This window comes from Vicia villosa, unplaced genomic scaffold (assembly GCF_029867415.1).
Source record: "Vicia villosa cultivar HV-30 ecotype Madison, WI unplaced genomic scaffold, Vvil1.0 ctg.001316F_1_1, whole genome shotgun sequence".
NCBI classification, from domain to species: Eukaryota; Viridiplantae; Streptophyta; class Magnoliopsida; order Fabales; family Fabaceae; genus Vicia; species Vicia villosa.
This window is the reverse complement of record NW_026705572.1, coordinates 460,931-469,466: the sequence shown is the minus strand read 5'-3', so window position 1 is coordinate 469,466 and position 8,536 is coordinate 460,931. Positions and strand designations below refer to the sequence as shown.

The 8,536-nt window shown below is 37.8% G+C and overlaps 1 long non-coding RNA gene across 6 annotated transcripts; it reads left to right on the top strand.

Moving 5' to 3' along the window:
• The first annotated feature begins 2,494 nt into the window (after window positions 1–2,494).
• On the top strand, window positions 2,495–5,326 carry LOC131634574 (uncharacterized). 6 transcript variants are annotated; one of them, XR_009293573.1, is made up of 5 exons: window positions 2,498–3,005; window positions 3,900–4,006; window positions 4,133–4,187; window positions 4,529–4,671; window positions 4,975–5,326. It is a non-coding gene; the product is annotated as an uncharacterized LOC131634574 (long non-coding RNA). The 6 variants fall into 6 exon arrangements; XR_009293575.1 differs by having other exon boundaries at window positions 4,107–4,187; XR_009293572.1 differs by having other exon boundaries at window positions 3,900–4,187.
• The last annotated feature ends 3,210 nt before the right edge of the window (window positions 5,327–8,536 follow it).

Sequence of the window (8,536 nt, the reverse complement as noted above, 5' to 3'; positions counted from 1 at the left end):
GAGGATTTGAATTTCGAAGTAGTTTGTGTAACTGCACAAAGACAGATGGCATCCCAGGGATTCTTGTGGGCAACGTGGCATCAGATTAGTGTAGGACCGTTAGGGTCGAATTTAGTATAAATAAGGGTCTTAATGTTAGGATTCCGGGTGTTCATTTTGTACAAATTACTCACAAATCTCTCAAGTATCAAGTGTTTAGAGAACGAGTTCGCTGAGAAATGTACGTATGACACCAACATCAATTTAAATACATTTGTATTTTCCTTTATTCAAGTATCTTTTCATTATTACTGCTTTCATTTACTTTCCATTATTTATATTCCTGCATTTCTTTCATTGCGTCTAAACTTTCACTTTGAAGCACTTTACATTCCTGCATTTTACATCATTGCATGTTATATTTCTGCACTTTACTTTTTCTGCAATTTACATGCTTTTATTTATGTTTCTTCGAAAAATTATATTAACTCGTATAACCAGTATTGTTTCAAGTGAACATTCATAAGATCGAATCACAAAACAAGTTTTCTCGAAGTCAAAACAGGCAAACATGAATCGAATCATTTCAAAAGACATTTGTTTGACTATGTCCTAGGATCAATCTAGTCGATCCTGCGAGTAACCAAAGTATATTTTATAGTTTGGAGGACTAGCGGTTGTTTACCGGAAATCACCGTAAACAATGACAGAAAATCCGATGCTGCCTCTAAAAATCAATCACCAACATTCAAACCGTAAATCATACTCTTATGGAAATTTATCTTCAGACATGTCATCATTTCAAAACCTCTAAGAGTGGCCTTCATGCTCCATAGATTTTCACAACTGCCATCCGCTACTAAATTCATATCGTCCACGAATTGCAATAAGTTAACTTCCTCTTCTTCATTATGCTTGAACCGCTTAAAATCGCCCAACTCAACAAATTTTTTAACAAGAGCCGTTAAAGCCTCCATGACCAAAACAAAAAGAAAAGGGGACAACGGATCCCCGTGGCGAAGACCTCGCTCAATCTTAAAATCTTTGGTGGTACTCCCGTTTATTATGACAGACATGGAACTCGAGATAACACTTCCTTCCATCCACCTTATCCATCTTTCCCCAAACCCTATTTTGTGGAAAATGAACCTCAAAAAGTTCCAACTAACGTAATCATACGCTTTCTCAAAATCTACTTTCAAGACTACGTGTCGCATGCTCGCGAAAAATGAACAGAGTCGCCACTAATATATTTATCCCATAAGGGAAAGGAATATCAGAAAACCTAACAAAGGGTAAGAACAGGTCTTGCGACCAGAGAATCTAGGTACGGGAGTCGGTTACGCAAGGGGAAGGTATTAGCACCCCTCGCGCCCATCGTACTCGATGGTATCCGCCTATGTTTGTTTCTATCTAAAGGGTGTGTACTATGTCTATGTCTACATGCGAATGAATGCAAAATGTAGGGAAAATAAAAATTGTACTCGCACGGGCCCTACCCCGCTACTTACGTATCCTTTTCAGGAATCAGAGTTACCGTAGCTCGGCTTAAGATTTTCTGTTTGTTTTTGTGTTTTTTAATTGGGCGGAGTTAACGTTCGCGCTCTTGCATAAGGGACGACCTACGATGCGTACGAACGGAAATAACATTGCCCTTAAGAAAAGAGATGAAAGAGAGATTTTGAGTGTTTCGAGGAAATCCCTTAAGCAAGGGAAACTCGACTTACTCTTTGGTTGGTGTTTTTTAGAAATTGGGAACTTATGCTCGAATGGTTCGCTTAAGCAAGGGAGATCCAAGCACTCGAATGATTCCCTTAAGCAAGGGAAATTCAAGCTTCCATTCCCTATTTAATGATTTTCACTTTTTTATTAATGTTTTTTAAGTGTTTTCTTTGTATTTTTTAAAGGGGTTTTATTTTGATAGTTATTAGGTGTTTTAGTGTTGTAAAAAAAGGAATGGAAAAGGGGGACTAGCCTAATTTCTAAGACTAGAGTTATTCTAATCTAAGTCTAAAGTTATTTGGATGTCTACAAAATAGGCCAAAAATATGGCCACAAGCAAGCAACAAAATCACACAATAATTATACCAAAAAACATGGAAATGATACAAAAGAATAAAAGAAGCAATTCAAGTACTAATACAAAATTAACCTAAAAAATACTACTATTTTTATGAGTTTTTATATGGATCTCTTTTGCCTAAAAATAAGAAAAACTACAAAATATAAAGGAGAAAAACATATGGATCCAGGGGGTGTGAACCTAAAATGGTGGTGCAAGTAAATGGGGTGCAGGGCCCATGGCAGAACTTGGCCCATCAGATTTGTTTTATTGTTAGATTTTTGTGTCAAAAAAGGAAATGGTGATGAGATCGGGCCTATGGAGGAGGTGTGAACAACAAATTCGTTCAAGCCCAATGGAATGTTTCTTGATCCAATTTAGCTTACCAGTTATTCAGATTTTTATTTCAGAATTAAAGTAAAAAAGAAATTAAAAAAGAAAATTGATTAAAATGGTGCGTTTTGGGGCTACATGTGTGTGACCTTTGAGATCTCATTTCAGACTCAACTCTCCTCCAATGCTCTCTCTCGTATGCGATTTCCGGCGAGAGCTCCGCCGCATCATCACCACCAAGCCATCGTCAGAACACCCTGGAACCAAAACTTCCCCATATAAAACCCGCATAGAACTACTCTCTGAACCTAAATCCATCCTCAATTTCCCCTATGAACAAGCCTAACGCATGGATCGGAAGCAACCGGTGAAAAACCCTAACTTCCCCAAACCCGAAATCGAACATAAATTGAACCTAAATTCCTTCAATTATTGTTACATGAAGCTCAAACAACACCGTAAACAAAGAAGATTAAAGAGGTTTTAGGCTTACCGACCGGAGCAGTTTCGGTGACTCTTCAACGCCGATGACGGTAACGGAAGACCAGTAGCTCGACGCGAAATAAACGCGGAGTCTTGAAGAAGAAACTTAGCTTTAAGCAAATACGAAGACGGCGACGACGAACCCTAGGTAACTTGTTCTTGATTCTTCTCCGTCCTCTAATTCCTTCGATCCTCTTCTTCTTCTTCTGTTTTCTTGATTCTTTTCGGTGATGCTGAAGTTGCTGTGAGGCGTGAGAGATAATCAGAGAGTATGTGAGATTGTTGATTGAAGGTGTGGGGAGAGTGATGAATTGAATGAAGATGGAAGAGTGTGAGGAAGACTATGAAGATGAGTGGAGGTTAGGTTCAGCACACCTTCGCTCAGAGTTCAAGGATGGAACTCCAAGGAAAGCTCGTGATTGTGCTCTAATGGTGGTAAGGATTGAGTAGAGAATGTTTGAATTGAGGGAGAGTGGTTAGAAGAAGAAGACGGTGATGTGAAGTGTGACAATGGTGGAGAGAGAGATTGAGAGGTGAGGGATGAAGAGTGATAGGTTGAAGGTTATGGTGTATGAATGAGTGGATTATGGTGGAGAATGAGCGTGTAAACTGAGATTGGAGGTGATGTTCTGTTTATATAGATTGAGAGGTTGAGAAATTAGTTAGGAATTGAGAAGCTTTGTGAACCCTTGGATTGAAGAGTTAGTTAGGAAATTGGATGGAGGAGACTGAAGGTGATGATTCTGTTTTGACAGTTATGAGGTTTGTTATTTCTGTTTTTTGATGAGCTGGAATTCTGTTACAAACTGTTATGACCGTTAGTTAGGTATTGAGAGAGTTAGTTATGGTTAGGAAAAGTTTGTTAATTCTGTTATGAGAGCTGAGTTGGAAATTAGTTTTGGTTTGAAAGGTTTATGTAAGGTTACTGAGTGCTCGTATGCAGGGATTAGTCGAGGGATTTTTGTATTGTTTTGGTTTATTTGGAATGGTTCTATTTCTCATGCTTGTATGCAGACTGATGTGGGGTTTTATTTGTGGTTAGGTCTGCGGTTTGAATGCTGCGAGGATACCTTTTTGTTCACGGCGAGACTTTTGGCTTGGTGCAATAGCAGTTTTGGTATAGCAGGGCTGTTTGGTATGATGCAAGTGGTAAGTTTGAACACAGCATGACTAATGTTTGTTTGTTTGAAACGGTTCACGAATGTAGTAATGTATGCAGTGGCTGGTTGTTTTTGTATAATATATGCAGTGGCTGGTTGTTTTTGTACGATGCAGGACCGGTACATGGTTTAATGGGAAGCGAGGGTTTGTATGCTTTTGAAAATGGCGGGTAAGAATTTGATGGCAGGGTTGATTCTAGTGCATGGTTTTAACAATGGTGTGTGTTAATGTGTGTATGTATTTGGTTTTGTAGGCTTGTACTGTGTGATGGTTAATTAACTTAGTTAAAGGGCTTTTATATGAACATGTGTGGCAGTGTCTTAGTTTGGAATGGTGTGAGTTTGGTTTAGCATTGTGTTTGGTTTGGCAAGGGTTAAGGGGATCTGAACTGAGTTATGGTTGAGTATGTTAGGAATAAGATAGGTTAGTTTGTAGTATGGTGATGAGTCAAATTGGATGAGTTTGATTTGGTATATATGAAATGTTGAACTGATGTGGCGCTATGTGCAGGGCAGCGGAATAGTATGGACTGTAATTTGATGGGGCCATATGTCACAGAGTGATATGTATGTGTGCAGAGTGATATGTATGTGTGTATGCTGTAGGGGTGACCTCAAACAAATGTGTGATGGAGCAAGGTACGGCTGCTGCAGGTATTTTGAGTTGGACTGCTATGTCGCGGTTAAATTATTCTGAATGTGTTAGCTAAATGGTTAAAAGGAATTTTTAGGTTGATGCTAGTTAATAGTTGCTGTTATGGGTAGCTTAGCCTGTATGATACATATGTGAGGATGTGTTGGTTTTGAACATGGCTTGAAGGGTTTAATGGTGAGCTTTGTATTTATTGAAATGTGGTTTAGAAAAAAAGGATCTGTTAGAGATTTGCTGTGTTGCTTTTCAAAACGGTATTTTGGATTTTCTGTATTTTCCTTGACTTAGCTTTGCTGTTTCCGCAGGTTTTGGGACCGACGAGTTGTGCGTCGTAACCGCTTCTAATGGCAATGCCTGAGGCGGATGAGTCTGTATGTAGATGGAGTCCTCGAGTGAGGTTGTTTATCCGTGAATAACAAGTCAAGCCAGAAGCACCAATTGGGATTTGAAACCAAGAGCCAAATGATATTATAGCTCTTTTTCGGCATTAATCTCCCTTCTGTAATTTTATACTTAGGACCACTACTCTTTCCTTGTGCGTTAACTCTCAGCTAGCGACCTTGTAAATTGATCAAAAGTGAAAATATTTGTCTTGATGCCACTTCGAATGTAACCGTTTGTTTGAATTTGCAATATTCTATCACAAGCACTTCAAAATGTCCAGGATCTCGGTGAAGTGAGTACGTTATATAACAATCTTGGACACTTGAAATACTCGCTGTGCACAAATTTCCAAGGCTGGTTGTGTGATAGTCTGAAATGGATATGTGCTTCACGTGCTTCAAATTTGGCATGCTAGCTAAAGTTATTTTTTTCAGTTTCTTTCCATTGAATTTCCAATGATCCTAATTTGCAACTTGAATCCAATAGCATGAGATAAAAATGCAAAATTAATAAGAAAAATCAAGGATGACTTTGGCCAGAAAGTTAGCTCCTCAAGATTGACTTTAACCAAAGTCGAAACTCTTATTTAATGCACCTTTGTCCAATAAGAATTCATAGTGATCCAAATGCACACCACTCTCACTCCTAGGCCCTTAAACCACAATTCTTGAGAACTGATATGAGAACAAGCCTTTAAAGCGGAGAATCCCCAAGCCAAGTGAAACTCTAAAAGTCTTTTTACGACCCTTGATCCCTTGCCAAATTATTGATTAATGAATGCGTGAGCGAGTTAATGTTCTAATGGAAAGATGATGCATATGATATGAAAAGTCTAAGCCAGTTGAAGTTAAAAGAGTAGGACAAATTTGGGGTATGACACTACGCAACTCCTCTTCTCCCTCTTAGCCATATCCAAAACCTCGTTAACTAAGAGAACACCATCAGCTATATTCCTAAACCAAGAGAAAAATACTCCTTGGTGAATTTACAATGACACCCTTTTCTAGAATACAAATTCCTCACCAAACACAAAAACTTTCTCGAAGTGCTACAGCTAAATTAGAGTGAGAGAAAGTGTAAAATATTTTAGAGAGAAAAAGTGAGGAGCGAGATAGAAAGCTCACGTTTCTGAATGTGAACATATGAAGATAGATGCCTCTATTTATAGGTTAGAGATTTGCATATGAATGAAAAGATTCTTGGAACAAAATAAATGTTGCAATCGATTGGGACCTTATGCCCTTCAAGTGAGAGCACTTAATAATCAATTGCAAATGGTCAAAATAGAAATAATTGATACATAGACGTTGTCATTCACTAATACATTGTCACAATTGTTATAGAAAATGCTTGCATTGAATCAATCGATTGGACAATTCAAAATTTTGTCCAAAACTATTCTAACAGTTAATCCATATGGAATGTTTATATCGAACATCCCAACCGATACTTCATTCAATTCAAATTTGCTCATTTCTAACTTACTTCATCCCTCCTTTATTATAAGAATAAATTATTTTAATCTATTGAGTAAATGATCCATCTTTATATATATATATATATATATATATATATATATATATATATATATATATATATATATATATATATATATATCACATTAAACGAATAAGAAATAAAGAGAATATTAACCTAAACATATTATTAGATTCTGCCATTAAAAATGCTCGAAGGAACGAATACATTGAATTTACTTTTAATTCAAACTGCTGTGTTGTATTGGTAATAGTAACATTTATCATTTTCATTTTTTTTTTAAGTGAATTAGTTTTCATTTGGTGAAAAAGAAAATACTAGTAGTAAAATAGAAGACATTATCCATTCCACGCTATCTTTTGCTGTAAGGATCATTAGCACCGATTTTGAGCAGTGCCTGCATTTTCTGTATGCTGCTTTGTCCAATGTGATATCACGTGCAAGTCTCTATTAATGAATAGAAAAATTGCAAGTGTTGTTAAAATATTTTATCTGATTACTTTTAAAATTAAACAAGATTTTCTCACTAAAAAAGTTTAACCAGATTCGATCTATGCTCTCATTTAAAATTTAGCATGTTTAGATCATACTAAAAGTTGAGTTTAGATGATCTTTGCAACTCATCTAAAAGCTAAGAGAATAAATAGCATTCTCATATATGTTAATTTAAATTAACACCCAACACAAATGACCAAAAATAAATATAAACAAATTAACACCTAGCAATTTGGTTTTAGATGACAGCATTTTATTAAGTAGAATAGTACTAGAGAACAAATAATCAACAATTTAACTAAGATTAAAAGTATTAACTTTCATAAAAAAATATTAATAAATTCTCAATATTACCCATTTCAACTATTTTATTAAGAATAAAAATTTATCAATTACTCCTTTTTTTTAAATCTATTAAAAACCTTTTTAATAATTCATAAAAATTAAAAAACTTAATACTCGCATTTTCTTCGATGACTGGTATGCACTATTGATTTTACCGAGTAGATCAGATGGCCGACAACAATGAAGGCTTGAAGTTCCGAACGGTTGAGAGGGAAAAAACGGGTTGTACCTGCAAGGCACTCCGATGCCAAAGTAAGTGTGTGTTCCACAAGGTACAACAAAGTGAGAGAATTTTGGGGTCGGAAAAGATTACCTTGCCCTCTATCATAAGAGGGCTATTTATGGGGGTGCCCTTATGCGAAATTGGCTCCGTCCTCTGAGGCGGAGATTTTGGTGACGCGTGGGCTGGCTGTTTATCGGGCACGAGTGTGCCTCGTGGTCGGTTGTCCTAGGCGTCTACCCGGAGCGGTCTGGAGGAGGCTGCCACGCGTGGTCCAAAGCGCCTTGGGCCGAAGGTTGGATTGGCCCAATTAGATTTATTGGGTCGGCTCAGAACAGGAGCCCCCAAGTCGTTGCTTCTGCTCGTTGGAGTGACGACTTTAGAGGAAGTTGATCCGGGGGATCTGCAGGGGACGCGTGCCCAGGACATCCGAGGGGGATAGTCCTGAAGCTTCCGGGGAGAGGAAGGGTTAGGCCGAGAGTCAGGAAGCGTACCGTTTTGGAGAAGTTAGTTGGGGGGCGTGTCGCATTTAATGCGAAATGATGGCTACCATATACCTAGGCTGCTAGGGTTAATGATGGCCATGTCGTTTCACAGTGTTGCACGTGTGGCGCATGTGACACCCTCAACAGCCTATAAATATCAGGGTTTGCCATTTTCCGCAAATTTTTCAAATTCCTTCACTTCATTTTCTCTTCTCTGCTGCCGACCGAGAGTTTTGCTGTGGTGATCTCCTTTTTGTTCTTCATTTTATCCACGAAAACCTTACTTGTAAGTTCGTTTTGACTTTGTTTTATGGCTTTTCATGCTTTGATGTTTGTTAGGAATCGATTGCATGTGGTTAGGGTAGGTTTTTTTAGGGATGATTTTTGGTGAAGATATAGGGTGAAACTATCGGTAGGTGGCGGAGATGGAGGATTTCTCCG